Source organism: Palaemon carinicauda, unplaced genomic scaffold, assembly GCF_036898095.1.
Source record: "Palaemon carinicauda isolate YSFRI2023 unplaced genomic scaffold, ASM3689809v2 scaffold13, whole genome shotgun sequence".
Classification (NCBI taxonomy): Eukaryota; Metazoa; Arthropoda; class Malacostraca; order Decapoda; family Palaemonidae; genus Palaemon; species Palaemon carinicauda.
The window spans coordinates 482,557-506,379 of record NW_027168815.1 but is presented as its reverse complement, the minus strand read 5'-3'; the positions used below and the strand labels follow the sequence as shown (position 1 = coordinate 506,379).

General features: G+C 38.2%; 1 long non-coding RNA gene across 4 annotated transcripts in view; it reads right to left on the bottom strand.

The window, feature by feature from the left end:
- The window catches only part of LOC137635481 (uncharacterized), a 118,111-nt gene that overhangs the window by 64,201 nt on the left and 30,087 nt on the right, over positions 1-23,823 (bottom strand). Inside the window, exons 1-2 of one of the 4 annotated variants that reach the window (XR_011042686.1) lie at positions 16,613-16,850; positions 12,579-12,694 (exon numbers count right to left, since the gene is read on the bottom strand). The exons of 1 other annotated variant lie outside the window; for it this stretch is intronic. This is a non-coding gene — a long non-coding RNA (uncharacterized lncRNA). Of the gene's footprint in view, positions 1-12,578; positions 12,695-16,612; positions 16,851-23,823 lie in introns of those variants that run through there. 2 more of the 4 variants (XR_011042687.1, XR_011042689.1) reach the window with 2 other exon arrangements.

Genomic DNA, 23,823 nt, shown 5'->3' with positions numbered 1-23,823 from the left:
AAGTCATATATGATCCTTAATAATATCTATGAGTATAGGATTCAATATCAGACTAAAGATATTGAGACATACAAGAAAAAATTAAACGTTAATTGTTGAAGAAAACCTGATTTAACTTCTGTTTCATGCTCTCCTTTTGGCAATTACTTTATCTTAATATGCTTTAATTTACACAATAAATATCAATTAAGGTGTCTGTTGTTATATATGCAGTGAATAGCACATTAGAAAAAGCCTTACTACGATGTTCCTAAAATCTGTAAAACACTAAACCAATATTGATTTTGACTGGTAGTATTTTCATAATTTTAGATTTCTGTCCAGAAGTAGGACCTGTAATATTTTTTTTATTAAAGGACATACAAATCCAGCGAAGCTGTGCTCTTCAGGGGTTTCTAAGAAATTATCTTGCTCGTGTTTATCATACTTTCATAGATTTGATGCCCCCACCCACCTTTTAATAAATTCTGCATCTGCCCTGGAAGTGAAAAATGTCATACATTAATGCGACAATATTCTTCTGTTATCATTATGAGATTCCTCATCTATTATTTTACTTATTCAGCTGAGGAGATATATCTCCTATTTAGGCAGCCCATTATGAAAGAAGCAAAATAAATTACGCTTTATGAACTATCGCCCGTAGCACAATGGAAGGAAACCATACAGTACCAGTTGTCTAACTTCAAGAGACCTTCAGAAAAAAAAGATGCCAATCAGCAGCTTACATTTGTTAAGAGTGTTCCCAAATGCTTTTCCTATAATTGCCATACAAGTAAACATATGATTATGGGACTGATGACTTGAAACACATATTTACTCATGAATGTACTATCCCATTGAATGTGGTACCGAGTGGATCGTGTTGAACGTATTATTAAGTTGGTGACTTTTAACAGGCGAAACACGTCCCTCAGTGCGAGGAAGATTGAGAGGTGAAAAAAAAATATTAGTTACAATATACAAGTGTTTGAAACATGTGCAGTAAAGTGGTCTTCTTGAACATATCAATATCATTATAAAGATTAGTATCTACTGTATATAGCTGCGTATGCAATGGATCATGATGATAGCCAGATTATGGCTATTAGAGAAATATCTGCAAAAAATCATTAGGAGAGTCAGATTCTTTCCATCAGGAGGCAACAGGAGAGGGTTTTAGTCTTTCATTCTTCTGTGTGGAATATATTGACACTTAACGCCAATGGTCACACCTTTTCTCAAAAAGTCTTGGATCCTCACAACTCCCCACTTAAAATGGTGGTACGAGCCGACGTTTTCTCTGGACGTACTGTCACCACTGGGGAGACTTTATCATACACTTTGTTTACCTTAGTCGCATGTGGTTCTTTGTGGTGATCGGAATTGTGTCTTTTGTGTCCCACTTTTTGTCCCCTTTTGCATTAGCGTTACCCTCCAATTTTGCCTTACATATAACCCTTACCATGCCCAAACAGACCCTGGATAAGAACAAACACATTAAAATAGTGACATTGTTCAATGCAAACCATAAATTGCCGGAAATATCGAGTCTCAATGGTTTGAAGCTAAGAACAGTGCAGCGCTCGATCAAGCGCTATCGTGCATCTGGGGAGGCTTGCGTTCCTGCCCTTTTGCCAAAGCCTGGTAGACCCCGTAAGACGACTTTCAGGAGAAGAACCCAAATCTCCTTGGTGATGTGTCTATCAGGTCAATCCAACAGATACTGAACGACGACTGAAATATAAAATTTATCATGACCACACTACTCCTTTGGTTACTTGTCAGCAAGTTGATAATCGTGTAAAATTTGCCAAGAAATATTTAACTTGGACCAATGAGCAGTGGAAAACCGTTTTTTAGAGTGACAAATCAACATTCACGGTGACTGGCACCCCAGCTGCCAAGGTTTACCACAAGCCAGGTGATGACACCTTGAAACCTTGCTTCACAAACAAGATCCTGAAGCACCTTTCCTCACTTATGGTTTGGGCAGTGTTTACTTTTCATGGTGTTGGGAAGCTAATTGTACTTCCTGCTAATGAGAGAGTGAACCAGTACAACTATCTGGTGTTATTGGCAGACAATATTCCTGACTTTCGAGCAGACCAAGGCAGAAGTTTTTATGCAGGATGGGGCTCCCGCTCACACCGCCAAACTTGTAACAGACTGGCTAAGTGGCTGTGAGGTGAACTATTTTAAAGGCTGGCCAGGTAATAGTCCTGATATTAACCCCATAGAAAATCTTCTGGGGTTAATAAAAAAGAAGTTGCGTGACATGGACACCTCCTCAGTTCCACGTTTGGAATCTGCTACCCGCCAGCTTTTGGCCTCCATTCTTGAAACAACCCTCCCAGGACATCTCAATAAGGTGAAAGAGAGGAAGGGATACTCAATTTAACCGTTTTATATGTGTAAGTACCATAATTTTATATTTTTACTTATAAAATACACTTACCCTTCAGTTTATAGGTTTCATTAAAGGAGGCGCCAACACATTCCGCTTATACAGTAGTTGACACAGAGGTAAACCAAAAAGATCTCAAGTGGGTGTGAGGAATTGAAGCCTGGAAGGGGTTTTGGGACCATCGTGATCATATCTCAGGTCATTACAAGTGAGTTTTCTGATCTTGGTGAAAATCAAATTCAATGCCATAATTGTAACATTAGCCTCTCCCTTGATACAGACACATCCTAGTCGAGATGGGGAGATGATTGAGAGGACACCTTTGTGTTCAGAAAATGGTCCCCTCAGTTTTCTGCCTTTCACATAAATATGTTGTAAGTAATAGTGTTCTTCCTGATGATGAAGAAACTCATTCTAAGAAGGGCCACCGATAAAAATTTTTTACAAAGATAAAAAAGAATAAGTCCCTCTAACCTCTAGAGAGAAATTTTGCGTTAGAACTTTCATGGTTCATCAGACCAGGCAAAATTACCAAGAATTGTAATTTCAAAGGACTACCCAGTATTTTTTTTATACTTCATTGAAAGACTCCCAAGCACTGGGAAGTTAATTACAATACAGTACTATGAACAGTATGATGAAGTGCCAAGAACATTCAACAAATATTGGAACCTAAAGGAATTCCAACAGGATTGACTGAGTATTTTCTGTGATTATACCTAAGAAGGAAAAGTACCAGGAATATTTTTTTTGAACTTGCTATGCATGCATTAAGATTGGACACTTTTAGTAGTATAATTTATACTTTCTCATAGGAAACATTAATTTACAATCTTCAACATGCTTCTAGCTTTTAACTCCATCAGAAGCCACAGGAGGCACTGGGGAAGCTAGAAGCATCTTGTATATATATATATAGATATATATATATATATATATATATATATATATATATATATGTATATATATATATATGTATCTATATATATTATATATGTAAAAGTATGTATATATATATATATATATATATATATATATATATATATATATATATATATATATATATATATATATATATATATATATATATACATATACATATATATATATATATATATATATATATATATATATATATATATATATATATATATATATATATATATATATATATATATATATATATATATATATATATATATATATATATATATATATATATATATATATATATATATATATATATATATATATATATATATATATATATATATATATATATATATATATATATATATATATATATATATATATATATATATATATATATATATATATATATATATATATATATATATATATATATATATATATATATATATATATATATATATATATATATATATATATATATATATATATATGTGTGTGTGTGTGTGTATTTATAATCATGGGCTCAGGCCATATCATCCTGATGGATGTTCCTATTAGGTAGCTTTCTGGGGTATATTTGGCTACAGTGATATTCGCAGAGAGTTTTACCTCAAGGTATACTGAATTCTAACTCTTGGAGCGCATATCCTTAAATAATCTCAGAGGGATATCGCATAATATCAGAGGACATATTTTTGACACGTTACATAGCTATTTTCGCCGCGAACAGTATTAACGCTCCGAGGGGGTATAGTGACAAGAATCTGAAACGTGAATGAAAAGAGAGCCGCTCATAAGGCATCTCTCCTATTCCGTTTCCAGTGTGTATCTGATGAAGGCAGTAGCGCCCTCTTTATTCCTTTTCGTGTAGCTCTGCTACTCGGTGTTTTCCCTTGTGTTCTCTCGTTATTTTGGATTTAATTCAACATTTTGATGACTTCTCCGGCCTCTTTTGACTCTAGGAAGTTGAGTATTATCTTTACTATGTATAAATGTAAGCTCTTGTCATGTTGTATTAAATCAAAAGTGATTTTAACGTAAACAACAGCTGTTGCCTACCGGAGGCATCCTGGATGCTATCGCTCGCTCTTATGGGTCATTTAGTTAGCTGGAGCGACGTTCCCGGTTTGTTACACTTTAATAATTTAGCTATTTAGCTCCCCTAGGAATGCTTATATTATACCGTCAGTTTTAGCTCGATGATTTCGTCACGGGTCGAGGTAACGATCTTGCCCTTTGTGAGGCTTCGTAGCCTAGACGTCTGGCACTAGTACTTTCATGCATGATATAAGTTTTTACGAATGTTATATTATTGAAGCTATAGGCAAATGTTTTATACATGTAAGATATTGTTAAATGTTTTTTCCAAGATTGTATACGAGAGAGTTTCGGTGATTTAGGTAATCGATTCTCATCTTACCTAGTCTAGTATTCTAGGTACAGTAGTATACTTTCTCACATCCCCAATTGTTCTTTTCTCCTCTGGAGGCTAAGTTCAATCCCTCTCTCCCTCTGTAAGCCTTCGGCTTAATCCTAGTGCTTCTGTCTGTATAATAATTCAGGTATAACTATTCTAGGATATGTCTGTCCTTACCTGATAACAAGAGTAACTGTTTTTTTGGGTTAGGGCAGAACATCAGAGTTTCTAGTCTGTTGTCTGCTTCTTCCTAGCATAGAGAAAGAGTCTCCTTTGCTAGGTTAGGGGCGGACACAGGAAGCTTTGCTTCCCTAGTCCATGTTGGAAGGATGATTTCTTCCTCTAGTAGCCTACCACACTGTCCTGTGTTGTTTTTCTCGGGCTGGAGAATGAGTTTTCTCTGTTGCCCGGCGAAATAACTTCACCTAACTTTGTTCTGGTTGGGAGGAGGTTGGCAAGTATTGCCAGTCTTCCTCCCTAATAGACAACTCTTGGTTAGGATGAGCTTCCCTAATGGCTGAGTGTGTCTCCTGCTAGAACTAAGTCTATAAGACCCTTACCCCTGCCCCACCTCTCTTTCTTTTATTTTTTTTGGCCGTAGACCTACTTCCGTACCTAGTATAGGTTAGGATGGAGGACAGGCTCAGCTCTCTGCCGGCTGGCACTACGTGTCGGCAGGCAGAGACCCCTTTTTTCTTTGCAGAGTGAACCCCAGACTTCCCTTGGTCTCCCTTCCATGTCTGCCGGTAAAGCCCGGCAGGCTATGGATTCTTTGGAAGCCTGAATGCTACATTCTCCCCTTCCATAGGTTCACTCTTTCTGGATGGAAGGTCGTATGGCAATGCCGCCTTATAACCTTACATCCATACTGTTTCTCTGACAATTGTGTTGCATCCCTAACCCGGCTGCCGGCTTAACGGCCGACAGCCGGGCAGGTGGAGGTTTTCTGGTTCTTGGCTACTGTCGGCAGGCATAGGTTTTATTACCTTTGCCGGCCGGCAGTGGAAACACAGCCCGAATCTGCTTGCCACTACGATTAGCAGCCGGCAGCCGGGTATTAGTGTTTTCAGCCGTCGGCTGGCAATGATTACCGGCTGGCACACAGTCGCAAATCAGGGGGCTGCCGCCTATTAGTTAAAGATAGTATATCTTTGAACTATACAGGGGGCATGTGCAGGCGCACGCTGGCACAACAGCATGCGATGTACAGTAGTTGCTGTATTCGTAGTGTAGTACACACTGCATTAGCAGAAACTGCTGTACAGTGCCTGTGATAACACTAAAAGTTCTTCATCATACTTAATTTTTTCTTGTACAGCCTTTTGTTGAGACCGTACAATACATAGAAAGTAAGTTCTTTCTGTATTCTTTCTATCCCGTATATTAAAACTTTATCTAAAGGTGTGAACTACACCATATATTTCCGTTTAGGAAATTACACAAGGTATTCTAGAATAGAATTAACCTTAGTTTTAATATCTCGGGAGGTTTCAGCAATTGACTGGACCGGAAATACAAGTATGTGTCTTTCCTTCTTTCTTGTATAGCTTTTCTATATAAGCTAAATGTCTCAATATAAGTGAAAGCCTTCACTTGATACTCATGGATTTTTCTTCTCTTTACAGGAGGACCATCCGAAGTTCGGGGATGTGTTCTGTAATGTCCGCAGTAAGAACTCCTGTGGATATCAATATTGCAGGAGGCACGCAGCATGCACAGCCTCCACAGATGATCTCTGCTTTTGGGACCCTCAGTTTAGTACAGTTTGTTCTAACCTGATTACCGAGGCTTTTGGGATGCTGCCAGGGAAACGTTACGATCCTGGGTGAGGGGTTTTCAGAAAAACACCTCAGGTCCCTACCTTCCAAATGAGAAGATGAGAGCCTACCTTTTCCCTAAAGCATCAGCTGATGCAATCATCCCCCAGATTCAGGTGGAGATACCAATTGCCCAGAATCCGGTAGATTCTGAAGTCTCAGCCGCCCTTCAAGACATCCAATTGGACGATAGAATATCGGAGGTGTCAGATTCTACTGAGAAGGACCTTCTAGGAGAAGGTCTGGAGGAGGAGCTGTTCCAGGCTCCTCAAGTAGAAGAGGAAGAAATCGACGAAGGGTCGGTTACATTGGTTCCTTACCCAGAGCCTATTCCGTCTACATCGTCTGCTATCCCAGATGAACTGAGAAGGACTCTTTCTTCCATTGTTGAGATGATCCAACAAATTCAAAGGAAGAATGATGAGAAGGAAGCTGCAATGAAACTGGAGATACGTAGACTTGCAGCATCACGTGGGACCCAGAAGCGGCTCAGCGTGAAGGATCTTCTTTTGTGCTCGGATACTAATCCTTGGAGGTATGCCGAACACATGCCGATGACAACCAGGAAGATCATGATCTCAGAAAAGTTGGGAGCAATTCCTCTGGAAGAAGTGGAATTTTGGCCCAACAAAGATTCTTATCTGGACTGCTATGTCCGTCTTAGGAAGGAGCCAGCCTCAAAGCAGGAGACGGAGCTGAAGGACGTCATAGTTTTTGACAATAGTAAAGCTCAGACGTTACTAGCGAGCTCGATGAAAGAGAGGGGCTTCACTAACTCAAAGGTGCCCTCTTTGAGTAAGAAGCTTCCCTCCTTTGTGGCCTTTCCTACCAGAGCCTTTCCCTTCTTGGAAAAGGGATATAAGGCAGCCTTAAAGGCGGTGGAGGCAGGGAAACCATACCCCTCTTTGGAGGAGTGCAAGCCGTTATCTCTGACCTTCATCTTGGACCAAGAAGACTGGAAGGACGTACACCTTACCTTCTCAGTCGGGAAGCTGGAAGCTGATATTGCTGAACGCCAGTTTGGTGAGGCACTTCCAAAACTGTCGGAGGTTCTCTTGCGTAGAGAGCAAGAGACAAAGGAAAGACTTGCGGCATCGATGTCATTGCAAACGACACTAGAAACGATGGCAAGTGACCCCAAGATCCAGGACATGTTAATGGTTGTAGCCGAAACCCATCTGGCCACAGTTACGAAGGATTTCTATAGCTTTATGAAAGCTAGGAGAGCCTGTAGAGAGTTCGTGTTCGCCTCGGCTGCGGTGAGGCACGACCGGAGGAAACTGATCTCCTCTCGTATTTGGGGTAAAGACCTCTTTCCCAAAAAGTGGGGCTCAGATCTCAAGAGAAAGTCTTCTTCAGATGAGGGTCTTCAACCCAAGAGGAAGACAAAAAGGCCTAGGCCATCCTCTCGGCCAGCTAAACCCTACCGACAGCAACACCAACAACTTCCTGGGACCGCGGTGCCTCAGATAGTGGCACAACCTCCAACCACGTACCAGCTGGTACCTCAACAAGTGGCGACACAGCTGCCAGTTCTTAACCCAGCCTTCGAAAGGCAGACTTCTTCCTTTCGTTCGAGAGCTAGAGGAACAGCCATAGGTTCTTCTGGACGCCCTTAAAGAGGAAGGGAATACAGGGGAGGACGCGGTCAAGGAGGCAAGGCCTCAGATCCACAACAGCAGAAGTAAGATACTTCCAGTAGGAGAGAGACTACAGCTAATTAGGGATCGCTGGACCTTCGATCCCTGGGCCCACAGCCTAATTAAAAAGGGACTAGGTTGGAGCTGGAGCAGTCCTCCACCTCAATTTCCTCAATTCTTCCAACACTCATCCCCCGTTCTGGAAGAATATGTCCGAGAACTCTTAGACAAAAGAGTAATCCGGAAGGTTAAGTCCATAAAATTCCAAGGAAGGCTGTTTTGCGTTCCAAAGAAGGACTCAGAAAAACTCAGAGTATTCTAGACTTGTCGCTACTCAACAAGTTCATAGTGAACTACAAGTTCAGAATGCTCACGCTTCAGCACATAAGGACCCTACTGCCCAGAAGGGCATATACTGTCTCTATAGACTTGTCTGACGCTTATTGGCACCTTCCAATTAATCATCACCTCTCCTCCTACCTAGGCTTCAAGTTACATAGAAAACTTTACACCTTCAGAGCCATGCTTTTTGGGGTAAACAGAGCCCCAAGGATTTTCACGAAGCTCGCGAACGCAGCCGTCCATCAATTACGCCTAAAGGGGGTCCAAGTAGTAGCTTACTTGGACGACTGGCTGGTGTGGGCAGCATCCAGGACAGAATGCATGTAAGCTTCTAAGATAGTGATCCAGTCCCTGGAACATTTGGGATTCAAGATCAACATCAAAAAGTCTCGTCTTTCTCCAGCTCAAAAATTTCAGTGGTTTGGAATCCACTAGAAATTGGAGTCACATCGGCTTTCCATTCCTAGTAAGAAAAGGAAAGAAATAGCAGGATCTGTCGAGAGACTATTGAAATCCAAACGGATATCAAGACGCGAACAGGAGAGAGTGCTGGGCCCTCTACAGTTTGCTTCGATAACAGATCCAGTGCTAAGAGCACAGCTTAAGGATGCAACAAGAGTCTGGAGAAAATTCGCAACAAACACACGAAGAGATCCAAGTGACGTTGGCCATATTACGTTTGGCGGAAAGAAAGAAATGGCACCTGTCAGCAGTTCACGTTCAAGGGTTCCGCAATGTGACAGCGGACGCTTTATATAGGTTTACACCTATAGAGTCAGAATGGTCCCTTGACGCAGGATCATTCTCCTTCATCTCGAGTCAAGTACCTGAGCTGCAGATAGACCTCTTTGCGACGAAAGACAACCTCCTTTTGAAGGTCCTCGATAAGCTGAGATCTTTTAAAGGGAAAGCAGCAATAGTGGCCCACAAGTGGCCAAATAGCGTGTGGTTCCCTCTGGCATTGGAACCACGACTAAAATTCGTACCGCTACCGGATCCATCCCTGTCTCAGCGAGTACAGAAGTTGACTGTCTTCACTTCTTCACAGAAAACACGGAACCTACATCTTATGATTTTCTCTCCTTAACGATGAGAAAAAGATTAGGTGTTTAAAAGTCTGTTTAGACTTTTGGAGGAAACCAGAAGACATTATGAGGCTTCAGGGAAGAGATAGCTATCCTTTGTCAGGGCGAAGAAACCGAAAGAAATCCCGACAAATTCCTATTTATCATTCTTCATTCACCTTCATGAGCAAGGTTTAGCAGCCAGCACAATTCTGTTGTTCAAGCCTGCCTTGACAAGTCAGATACCTTATACCTTACAGGTCGACCTTTCTAACGACGTTCTTAATGAACTAGCCCTTCAGCGCTTCCAAAGACCCTTTGCATGGTAATTAGATATGATTCCTCATTGTGTATAAATAATGAACAATGAGGAATGTGCTTAGAAGGTTTTGAATTTAAGTCATATTTCTGTTTGTACTTGCTTTGGGGCCAGAGTTATGAAATAGTGGCTCTCTCTAGAGAGGAAGGCCACGTCCAGTTCTTGGAGGGAGAACTGAATCTATATCTAGACCCAACGTTTCTTTCCAGGAACAAGTTACCCACCAACAGGAGGGGTCCCTAGAGAATCTGCCCTCTGAAGGAAGATGCATCTCTATGTCCAGTGGAGTGCCTAAAGGTCTATCTTCATAGAACTTCAGACTTTGTGGGAGGACAGCTGTTCAGAAGAGAAACCCTTGGTTCAAAGTTATCTATAACTATGGGTGAAATTCACCCGTGTTATTCGCAGAACGGATCCAGACAGTACACCTGTTAGTCATGATCCGAGGAAAGTTGCCTCTTCCATAAAATTTCCTTAATTTTATGGACTTTGAACATCCTTGTTTGCACACTGGCTAGTAGTCATCCAAGGTGTTCTTTATGTACTATGCGAAGCAAGTGGAGCAACTTATGGGATCTGTGGTAGCAGCAGGTAGAATTCTTTAACCTTGTGTTTTAAGTCTGCGAGGAACAGTGTAATTAATTTGGGACGATTAATTAAGAGGGTGCGCGTGTATTCACTGTATATTACTACACGCTTAGCGATAGGCCACGAAAGTGTCCTTACGAACTGTTCCATTGACGTCGGTAAGCTATTGCATATACGGACACTTGTGCCAAGCATTTTTTACGCTAGTGTATGTAAACAGTATACAGACTATATCATTATCATTAATAATTCAATTGAAGTGGCAAATCTGTTTCCTAGTAGATGAAACAATATTTTCTGTTGTCTGTTTTCTTTATGCTTTTACGCAAATCATCTACATTTTATAAATTTTATAAATGTTGGTCTGATATGTACGTTTATTAAATTTTAATAAACTAGTTCATAGTCGCCCACACTCATTTTATTAGAAATGTACTGAGAATTAAAATATGGATATTTTTATCATGGTATGTCTTTCGAGACTGTTCCCTGATTCAAGCAAAAGTCCACTCACTCTAACCCTTCCTTGGAAGGGTTGACGTGGTACCCTAACGGGTTGGTGGCAAAGAGGCCTAGTTTGTATCTATGCGGATGCAACCATTATCCAATAGTTTATAAGAGTAGTCACATTGGGGAAGGTGTCACAAATTAATTCTGACATTGGTGACTCTTATACAAACTTTGCTTCATATTGTATAGGGCGAGACCACTATACAAGCTTGTCATTTTGTCATCCATAAATTTTTATGTACTTCTCGAGACTTTTTCCAGAGTCTAGTATGACTCTTCCCTGTAGGGGCAGGAAGCACTTACATAGTTCATGCTTAGATGAAATGATGTATGACGGTAACATCATAGGTCTCTATGTCTAGACGGACCAAGAAAATACTTTCTTGAGAGTATGGCATTAATAGAGAATCCACAGATACAGTAATGCCCTGGTAAACTTCCATCAGGACGACATGGCCTGAGCCCAAAAAACGGATTTTGAGCAAAGCGGAAAATCTATTTTTGGGTGAAGTAGCCATTTCGTCCTGATGGACCTGCCTTTCCATTTATTGTAAAAGGGCCTGTTGACCCTCCCTACAGTACAGTATCAGTAACACCTCGTATATCGCTACAAGGAATAAAGAGGGCGCTACAGCCTTCATCAGATACAAACTGGAAACGGAATAGGAGAGATGCCTTATGAGTGGCTCTCTTTTCATTTTCGTTTCAGATTCTTGTCACTATACCCCCTCGAAGCGTTAATACTGTTCGGGGCGAAGATAGCTATGTGACGTGTCAAGAACAGTGGGGAGGATACACTGATCATAGACTTTCCTCTTTAAGATGATAGGAATCTTCTTATTTTTGAACACTATACTGACTCATCCAAACGCTTGCCAACCGATAGTTATTCTTTTTATTTCGCTCTCTTTACAGGCGTCATATAGAGAGATTAGTTTTTCTAGGTAGATGTAGTGGTCCACTTCCTCAATTTGTTGGTTTTCAATTTCAAGTATGTTATCTGCATTTTCAGTATATTTATTGTTCATGACTTTGGTCTTTTGGAAGTTCATGTGTAGGTCCATTGATTTGCTTGCTTCATTTAGCTCGTTGAGCATATGTTGAAGCTCTTCTTTGGTGTGAGCAATGATAATGAAGTCATCAGGTTATTGTCTAGCAGTGTATTATTAGTTGCCTTAAAAGTCATCTGTGATTTTCTACTAAGTTATCCTCAAGTGGTCAATTTCACGAGTTTTGCCTGGAATTTTCATCTAAGAAAATTTTTATATTTCATATTTCATTTTTTTTATGAATAAACTGGTAAAATTATATACCAGTCAAAACACTTGTTCTAATAAAAATCTATGATTTTCCTGCAGTAAATAACATACTCTGTTAGGGTTTGATGCTAAATTCAGGGGCTACACTCGCACAACTCTCAAAAAAACAAAGAACATCACTATTCCTATGTACGGGCAAGCGGTACATGCTGAGCTGTGCTTGCCCGAAATACGGGTCATTATTTCAGGAACATATTTTTATAATTCTAATAAATATCCCTTAAAAACAAAAAAAGGACCCACCTTTTATTTGGGACGTGAGGGGTTTGGGAACATTAAGGTCTTCTGCCAATTGTTGTTGTAGCGGAGGGTCGAGACCACTGGCGGAAAAACTGATGCAACAACTTCTCCTTTAGGTACTGGTGTGTAATGGAAAACACAATGAAATATTACCTAAAACCTTTTTATTTTCTTTTTTTGTATCTTTAGTGGTATAACGGTGTCTGATTTTGAGGAATTGTTAATTAAGCTCGGGGTACTATTTAAATTTTATGAAACTTTGCTATAGTTTTCATATAAGAATAACTACAGGCGATACACTTTTCTAAGGAACTATCATTACATGCACAACTAAATATCATGACATGGGTAAAGGGATTATAATATTAGCCGGAGGTTACACAGAGATAAAGTAGGTAAAACAAGAGGAAATATCGTAAGTTTTCCTATTTCCAGCTTTGATTGATTAAAGGGAATGTTATACCTAAACACAATGGCGACTTACAAATAAACTTGGCCAAAATAGGTATTTGTTGTATGAAAATTAAATCTAATCCTGAAATCAAGACAAAAAAAAAATAAGCAAAATAACTATAACAGAACGAGTCAATGCTTTCAATCTTGTGCAAATGTGAAAATATATATAGAGAATGATTAAAGACGTAAATATGAATTAATAACATCAACTCAAGTTCAAAATAAGTATTGTCATTATGGGAATAATATGAAATGCTGCAATAGAAAATAAAATAATTGTGCAACAACTGAAACAGGACGGAGTAACAAGTTTAGAATTGTGAAAATGAGACATTTATACACGTCGGTACTGCATCAGTGATTACATATACAAAGAATAACCAGGGGCTGAGTAGAATATATGAATATATCTTGTCTAGTAGAAAACCTTAAGTTCCCAGCACGATGGTGTATGATCACAGCGGCATATGGTCCGTGCAAATGACAAAACGCGTACCTTCTAAGAAGTTGAGAAAGTGAAGGACAGCAATTTAGGGTCGAAGTTCGAGTAGACAAATTCCGCTTTTGATATTTTCTCTCATTGAAGAAGGCAGATGGGTGTGACGAGACGCAGAACACCTGCTCGAGTACTGTACCAATACTGACGTTACTAATATCAGTGAAAAGAAGGAGAGAGGCAAAAGGTACGGGAAATTTGAAGGCAGCAGCAGGTGATAAGATATTCTTTGCGTTGAAGAAGGGAGCTTCCTGAAGCGGACCTAACCTCATGTCTTTTGGCTTGCCTTTAGTGAGGCAATATCTATGAAAGGAGGTCTATGAGCAATTAGCACTTTATTTAGGATGAAACCAACCCATGGATATAAATTTTGTGGTAACATTGTGTTTCTGTAAAGTTTATTTTTCAGAAACTATTAAAGGCAATTTGAAAAGAGGATTGGCTGTCTAACTATAATAATTCATTATTTCCCATCAAAGCTGCTAACCGAGGGTCACAGTTCTCTGTAATTATTAAACTCTATACCATTGCATCAACCTCTGCATGCTCTCAAGAAAAATACTGATTGTGTCTTGCTACTCGGGTAACAAGGCATATCGCTACGTGGCCCTCACGACAATATGGTGGATTAGTCATCTACCCAAAAAGAAAGAAAAACAATTTCATTGCTTTGTTAGAGAAAGATGAGAAGAGTGATGAAATACTACATGAACATTTGTCACTGCTTCCAAAAATGTTGAATACACATAAAATACAATATAGGAGGATATGGTCCAAGTAACTTAGAATATGTTGTAAGCCGAGATCACGGAATCATTACATGGCTATGTTCAATTGTATTCCATAATAGTAGATGAAGTCACAGAAAACTATACAAATCAAAAAGATCTTACTGTGTGTCTGCGGTATCAAAGCATGATCTCAAACTATGACAGTCCAAAAATGTTCGAGATCTTTTTGGATTTTAAGAACTTTTGCTGCACAACAGGTCAAGCCATAGCTGATGAGTTGATAGAGTCTCTCTCATTTGATAAACTTGATTTGGCTTACATATGAGAACAAGCATATGATGGTGTCTCTTTATTGTTATCTGAATGCACACGAGTTCATTGGCATATAAAGGATGTTTCTCCAAGGGCACCATACATTCACTGTCATACCCAAGTGACGAATATTGCTATTGACAAAAGCAATGAACTACCACAAAACCCAAACATTATTGACCTGATAGATTCTGGATATTAGTTTTTTTTTTTTTTTTTTTTGATAACTCATCAAAACTTCAAAGAGTCTTTGAAACTGTGCTACATGTTTACTGCCCTCAAATCAAGCATCAAAAACTGATAGGCCTGTGCAAAACTGGGTGGGTTTGAACACCATATGTGTCTTGAATTGTTCCAGAAATTTTAATATTATGTTGTAATTTGCTTAGAATTTTTAACATGTGATATCATTTGTGACTTTGAAAAATGGCTTGGATTACGTTAAATCTCTAGCATCAAAGCTACAAAAAGCATGAGCTGGGCATTCACATGGTTGCGGTTTCACACAAGATATCCAAGGGCTCAAGGTTAACATTAATGCTGAGTGAGTTTCAGCAGTGGTACGACAATGAAGTGAAAGACATTGCAGAGAAAGTTGGATCAACTGAAACCATGCCACGCTCAACTCGAGTGCAATGGCATCCAAGTAACACTGAGTCAGTCACACCACTTCAAAAATAAAAGTGCAAAAGGCGATCCCGTTGGTTGATGACCTTTTATAACAGCTGAAGGATAGGTTTTCAGCAGAAGAATATCAGCCGGTTTCTAGCATACTGCATCTGGTCACGATACTTGCAACATAACGTTTCATTCTGTTTGAAGACATCACGACGTAGCTACTACTAAGGAAAGAAGACCGTCAAAGCTCGCTGTCACTTCAAAATGAGCTCTGATGATGGGAAATGATGTTGTGTTCCTTAAAAGGCACGCTTCCAGACAGACTCATGGACGCATTGTCATATGCGGATACAGATGCTTGTTCCAAGATATGTTCACTGTTTATCCCTTTTTGTGTTACCAGCCATGTCAGCCGGAGCTGAAAAACACTATAAGTTATTAGATTGCTAAAGACACACTTCAAGAATAGAATGACCGACCGCCGACCCTCAACCCTCCACCACAACGTCCAACTAGAATTGACAGATATTGCTGATGAGTTCATCAAAGTACACCGTAGAAAACTCTTCAACAGCACCCTACTATCAGAGTAACAATTTGAATTGATGAATTCATATAGAAGAGAAGCCATAGAAAAGTTCAATTTGTAGCAAAGGTTTTAGAAATTTACCTTGATAATACACCTCAGTCATGTCTCCTAATTATAACAAAAAATATTGTTTCACTGCAGAATAAATCTTTTCATGACAAAGTCTGAACATAGTTTTCTTATATTATCCTTGTCGAATTTCACAAATGATAAATTGCTGCAAACAATATGAAATTGTTTTATTTTGGTCATGTTAGATATGATCATTGATAATATCCATGAGTTTAGGATTCATTGTCATGCCAAAGAAATTAAGAAAATACAAGAAAAAGTAAATCTTTCATTGTTGAAGAATACCTGATTTAACTTCTGTTTTATGATCTCCTTTTGGTAATTACATCATCTCAATATGTTTTGGTTTACACCATAAATATTAAATAAATGTGTATATAGGATATGCATTTAATTGCACCTATAAAGGAGAGTTAGCACTCATGTTCTCATTTCTTTTATGTCTTTTTTGACAAGATCAATCTCGCTTTAAAATGGGAGATTCTTCGGTTCAACTATATTAGGAGGCAAATGAGTTATATATAGTAAAAGAGACATTGTTAGTGCAAAGATCTGGATGCTGAGGACCCTCTGTCATAGACTAACTTATAATCATATTCTGAGGATTTTCTTTAGCAAAATTTAATTAAATTCTTATATGAAGAAATTTCACAAAATTCAATAGTTTTTATTGCTGTTAATGATATGTCTAATAAAGATAAACTTCACGGTCAATATAGTTAACATAAATTTGAATGGTCATTGAAAGTAACATTGAACTCACCTCTTAATTAACCTTTGTTACCCAAGTGTTATCTTCAATCTCCTATGCACTCTATTTATCAGGCTTTGGTAAATGCTCTGGTTTTTTCTCACTTTTCATTTAATACTTGTCAAGTTCTGTTTGATCACTTTTATAATAAATATCCCTGTAGTGAGCTTCTGAAATTGCAGAGTGAGTTAATTTCAAATAACTTTAGAGGTATATGCTTTCGACACTCTTCACAATCTAGTAGTGACTGTTGTGAATCTTCTTATCAGCTACAGACTTTATCTCTCCCGCGTGATAAGGCATTCAGAGGTGTTATCATTCTGCTCAGTAATAAAGGCTACGTGTACCTATCATATTCAATTTATTTTTCTTATAAATAGTATGCTTCGACTAAACAAATAATGAATAAGATAATCTAGCTTTAGGTATTATGTAATTGTTAATTTTACTAGTGAAGAGATGAGGGAGCTTGAGTCTAACCGCTATCTGTTATCTCCAACCGAGCGTATGTTGCCACATGTATTGTTGAGGAAGGTGAGGCCTTGGGGGAAGGGGGTGAGGAGGACCAACGTCGTGATAAGAACTCTTTCATGCAGAGCTACTGATAAGGACAGATTTTGTCTTGTAATTTTCTCCTGTTGTTGAATGGTAAGCATGAGAAAGAAATCTTGTTTTGTTGGTTAGGTGAGAAATCACTGTAGACTTTGAATGTATATAGAGTTTTGGATTACTTTTAAGATAAAGTAGTTTTCAATAAATATCTTCTGAGATGAAGAGGGAAACTCCATGTGACTGTCTCTGGACACCTTCAGAAGTCTTAATTTCTCATTTATTACCAATTTTAAGAATACTCTATCTTTCTTTTCTCACTATCAGTTGACTGGGTTACTGGTTTTCACCTATTTTACATCAATATGGATGACATAATAGTTGCTGAATCGATCAAAGTAAAACTTTCATAATGAGGGATACTCTTATGTAAAAAAGTGGGCTTTAACTAAATTATTTGAGAAACTGCATCTGAATAATTCAAGGTAATAATAAATATAAATGAACATACAATAATTGAAAAAAAAAAGAAATATAGTGTCTTATAATCTATGATAGATTCTAATGTGTTCCCATCCATAAATGAACAAAAGGTTTTATAATATTTCATGCTTTTTTTTCAAGTTTTTTTTTTTTTTTTATGTAAATATGATAACAATGTTTAATGTAAAAAGAAATTAAATCCTCGCATATATCATTTCGAAAACATTTCTCGTAGAAAAAGTATGTTTGTGTATGATATAAAAGAATATAGCTGTTAACCAATTGAGCAAAAAATTTCGAACAAGTTACCGATAACTTTGTAGGCGAATGTACATGTTAGTATATTTCAATCCATTTGAAAGTCGCACAGGATAGGTGATAGCATACCTGTATTTTTCGATTCCATAACGCCATTGCGCCTACCACCAGCCGTATACTTTTACTTTTTATTGAATATGTAATCAGTGGAACTTTGCAGCAACTGATATATAATCGTCATGATATTAAAGTAAATCTTCCAAGAAATTTGAAGTTAACAAAATGAGTTAAGATTCTCTCTTGGCAATTCTCCCAAGATGCTATAATGTTTTCCTCTGTTGCATCAGTCTAGCAGAAGACCTTTGCACACTGCTGAAACTCACTTATCTTTTCATATAAATCTGCTTTATATGCATTGAATATAAGTGGTAATGTATCAAATCTAATCAAGAGATAAAGGAATGGGAATTTCTAAGTACTTGGGCTATGTGCAGACTACAAATGGGACATTTTTCGAGGTCATCTTTAATGAATATTATTTCTCTGTGAACAACGGCAGTGATTTCATTTAGACAATAAGATATTCAACATCAACACTTGCTTCAAGACACACTGGCTACAACACCAGATGCACTTACTGCACTGACTCTACAACATTTACAAATATTTCCAGATGACTAACACCACTAGTTACACCACAACTTACGCTTACTGGAAAACCTTTAAAACATGTACAAAGCTTAGAGAAGAATCAATTAAAAGTCTATACCATCAATGCACTTACTACACAACCTCTACAACATTTAGAAGGCTTAAAGAAGGCTAGAATCACTGTCAGTTCTTTCCTCAGACAACCTTTACACTGTTTACAATGCTTCCTGAAGGCTACAATTAGAGTCATTTCTTTCCTTAAAAAGTCTCTACATTGTTTAAAACGCTTTTTGAAGGATAAAATCCCTGCCAGATAGTTGCTCAGAAAGCCTCTAAATGTATACAATGCTTTCAGAATTATCAAATCACTGGCCTATGACAGACAGCACAACTTTTACAAAAATTCTAGAAGTCTAAAACTACTAACGATGACACCACTTACACTCACGTCGCCAGTTCAACATTTACTATGCTTCCTGTATGCTCAATTTACTGTGATCTCTTTCCACAGAAAGAATTTACAAAGTGACAACCCTTCCAGAAGACTAAAATCACTATCTGAACCACCACTTGTATTCAGTGAACATAGTCTACAACACTTCCAGAAGGCTGCAACACAATAGGTCTCACTGCACACCCTCTATATAGTTTACAATGTTTTCCAGAATGCTGAAATCTCTTGCTATAACGCAAGCTATCACTGGATATTCGCTAAAACCTCTGTCTACAACACCATTTGCTTTTACTGCACAACCTCTAAAACTTTTATAACTCTTCAAAAAGGCTAAAAATACCGGAGACACATAAACTTGCATTTACTGCACAGCCTCTACTACATTTACTATGCTTTAGGAAGGCTAAAATTACTAGACATAACACCATATACGCACACTTCCCAGCCTCTACGTTTACAAAGCTTCCAAAATGCTTTCCTCAAACAGGCTCTACAATTAGTATAACACTTCCAGAATGATAAAATCACTAGTTTCACACCAAATGCCCCCTCTTCAAACCCTCTACGACCTACACAACTCTTCCAGAAATCTAATCTCACTGGCTGCACCGGCACTTATATGTACTGCAGAGACTGCGCAACATTCAGAATGCTTCCAGAAAGCTGAAATAACTAGCACTTCTTTCCTCAGGTAGTCTTTACGATGTTAATAACGCTTCCAGAAGGTTAAAACTAAATGATACAACACCACATGTACTCACAAGATCAACAATTGCCGAGGATGGTGATCTGGGGGCAGAAATAAACCACAGAATACAAGCAGGATGGAGGAATTGGAATAAAGTGTGTGGAGTACTATGCGACAGGAAGATAGCGGTTAAGTTAGAAGGTAAAGTGCATAGGATAGTTATGAGACCGACAATGATTCATGGAACAGAGACGTGGGCAATAAAGAAGACAGAAGAAATAAAGCTGGATGCGGCAGAGATGAGAATGTTGAGATGGATGTGTGGGGTGACAAGAAGAAATAAGATACGGAATGAGGTAATTAGGGGTACCGCAGGAGTTAGAGAACTATCTGATAAGATCCAAGAAAGTAGATTGAGGTGATATAGTCATATCATGAAAGAGATGGACAGTATATTGGAGGAGAGTGATGGAAATGGAGGTACAGGGATGGAGAAGGAGAGGGAGATCAGAGCGAAGGCTGATGAACTGTATCCCAGATGCTCCTTCGATCAAATGGATTAACCAGTGTTGATGTGTGGGACAGAGGTTGATGGAGAACGCTGGTCAAGAACATCGACTGCACATAAAATTGGGAAAAGATGCAGACAAAGAAGATGTACTTACTGCAGAATATCTACACTGTTGACAGCGTTTCTAGAAGGTTATAATCACTGCCATTTTTCTCCTCAAAAAGCCTCTAAAATGTTTACAACACTTCCATAAGGGCAAAAGCACTGGTAGTACTTTCCTTTGACATCTTATAGAATGTTTATAACGCTTCAAAAGGCTAAAATTAATGGCTACTACACTACGAGCACTCACTGGAATTCCTCTGAGCCGTTTTACAATGCTTCCAGAATGCTAAATTCACTGTTAGTTCTTTCCTCGGACAGCCTCCACTACAGTTACAACATTTCAAGAAGTTCCACATCACTGGTTATACCATCACTTCAACTTACTCTATATCCTCTAATATATTTGCAACACTTCCAGAAAGCTAAAATTCACTGGCTGCTCACCACAGTAACATACTGCAGAGCGTCTAAAATGTTTAGAACGCTTCCACCACCCTAAAATTATCAGAACATGCAATTACTGCCTATCCTTTACTATGCTTCCAGAAGGCTAGATCCACTGGATACACCACCACTTTTATTTAATGCACAGCCTTTACAACCTTTAGAACGATTGCAGAAGTCTAAAATAAATACTAGAGCTTTGATCAGACAGCCTCTATAACGTTTAAACCCCTTTACAGAAGGGTCACATCATTGGCAATTCTTTTCTCAGACTGACTCTACAGAACCAATTGCATTTACTGCACATCAGGAGGTTCAACGTTTAAAATGGTTTCAGATTGCTCAGATTACTGGCAGTTCTGTCCTAAGATAGGTTTCATAATGTAAATAACGCATCCAGAAGGCTAAAATCCCTGTCCACGGCACCATATGCACTAACAGCATAGCGTCTACAACGTTTAACAACACTTCAAGAAGGCTAACTTTTCTTGTTAGACCACTGCTTTTACTTACTGCACAGACTCTATATTATTATGAATGATTCCAATAGGCTGAAATCTCTGGTAATACCCCCCAAAAGCACATACCACACGTCCTCTACAACGTTTACAACGATTCCAGAATGCTATATTTAAGAGCTATACCACCACTTGCATTTACTGCAGATCAATTATAATATTTAAAACGCTTCCAGAAGTATCGAATCACTGGCTGCACCACCACATGAACTTACTGCAGAGCCTCTCTAACGTTTGCAACGGTTCCAGAGGGTTGAAATCACTGCCTAAAACACCTCATGCACTCATTGCACATTATCTACAATGTTTACAACGCTTCCCGAAGGCTAACATTACTTTCTACACCAACACTTACTCTTACTTCATAGCCTTTACAATGTTTTCAATGCTTTCAGAAAGCTAAAATAACATGCTACATTACCACTTGTACTTTTTGCAAGGCCCTATATCGTTTAAATGCTCCCAGAAGGCTGGGGTCACTGACTGTACCATCAAATGCATTTACTGCACAACATTTACATCTTTCAGAACGCCTCCACAAGACTAAAATGCTTAGCTGCACCATCTTTTGTACTAAGTACAGAGCCTGTACAACGTTTAATATGCATCAAGAAGGGTAAAATCACTCCCAGGTCTCAAATCAATGGTAATTATTTTCTACAACGTTTAGTATGTTTCCAGAAAGGTAAAATCACTGGCGAGAACACAACATTCATTCACTTCAAAGCCTCTAAAACGATTACAAAGATTCCCGAAGGCAAAAATTAATGGCTACAACACCATTTGCAAATACTGCACAGCCTCTATAACTTTTAGAAGGCTTTCAGAATGATGAAAATCACTACCAGCCTCTATAACATTTACAATGTTTCCAAAAGGTTAAAAGTAATTTCTACATATCCAGTTTCACATATTGCACATCCTCTGCAATGTTTACAAAGTTTCCAGAAGGCTAACAATACTAGCTTCACAACCACTTGCACTTACTGCTCAGCGTTATTACACCTTCCACATCAATGTAATTATTGTATATATTTTGCCTGACTGTTTTCCCTATTATACCACTTTCCTTTGTCCTTTTTCAGAAACTTGTTTGTTTTCATTTCACACTCCTTTTTCTTACTGGCTCAACCCATCCTAAATTTCCTCGACCCTAGATGTAATTTTGAATCAGTCTCCAGTCATCAATTAAACCAAGGACTTTAAGTGTCTGGCAAGTAAGCAGTCCCCTGTATTGTAATGCATCTATAACCTAAGTATAAGTGATATTATTGTAAGGGTTTAATAACGAATTGTGCTTTTGTTTCAAGTGTTCTCAATTCCCAGTGTGATTACTTTTCGAGACTTGGTTGTTGTTTGTCATTTGTCATTTGTCATTTGTCCTATTGTGTCATTCCTGTCCTTTATGACTTTTGTGTTCCTTTTATATGGACTTTAAGTTTAATTGTAATGTTTTGTAAATAATTTTTGCATTATTATATTCAAATTTTGTTAAATCTTATTCTCATTCAAATACCTTTAATTTATTATCATTATGGTCCATTGAACCCACCTGCTAGAATGGTAAATTACCCTTCTCTCTCACGACTCTAATAATATCATGGGGGCCCGTCCGTGATTTTTTTTGCTAAACTTCGTGGGTATGTAATAATTGACAATATCGTTAAGAATCAGTTGTTTTTTGTTATTCAACCTTACGTGATATAAACATCCTGAGTTATAGTTAGTTAGGGGACTGTTTTTGTGTTTGTTAGATCGCGCTGATGAATCTATTTCTATTGTGCATAAATTTTTCGGTGACAGAAGGTGGCCACTTTTGTTTTAGTAAACGACTGCCGGTAACATTTTTATGGTTTACTCACCCCCCTCCTCTCATAACCGAGACTCGGTGCGCGGGTTAAAAAGTTAATCTGTCGTACCATTGTTAAAAATGAATTTCTCTCGAATCATTCGTGACTTTCACGTGTTTATAGTCTTTCCCTGGGTCCTTACATACCAATCTCTTGTATTATAAATTTTCTGTAAGGTGTAATGAATCTTGTTAATGCCTCGACATATGTGTGTGAAGTTACCGTTCAAATCAAAGTGTAGTAAGTTACGGTTGTTAGCTGAGCGACGGTACTTCCTTTTGACTTCACTTTGGTTTTAACCGGGAGTAAAATACTTTAGTCCGTCCTTATTCATTTTCCTTTTCCCATATCTAAAATGTTTTGTATATAAATATTACTATTACTATTACTGTTACTATTTATACGTGGTTTATGGTTTTATGAGTGGTCAATGCTTAACTAAAAGTGCTGCAATTTAAGAATTGTAAAATTCTAATTCAGGTCTTTATATTGTTCTGGAAATTTCTTTTTAATTTTCACAATGGAGAAGCTTGATACTCAAAAGTTTGTGGCGGATCCTTCCTCTGAATTGCATGCCCATACCGATGCTAGGAAGTCTGAATTAATGGAAGTGCTAGGCATTTAGACTTTTAGGTACGTTCTAGTATGCGTGAGTTTAACATAAGGAAAGTGATAATTGCTCACTATATACATATTGGAACCTCAGGTGACA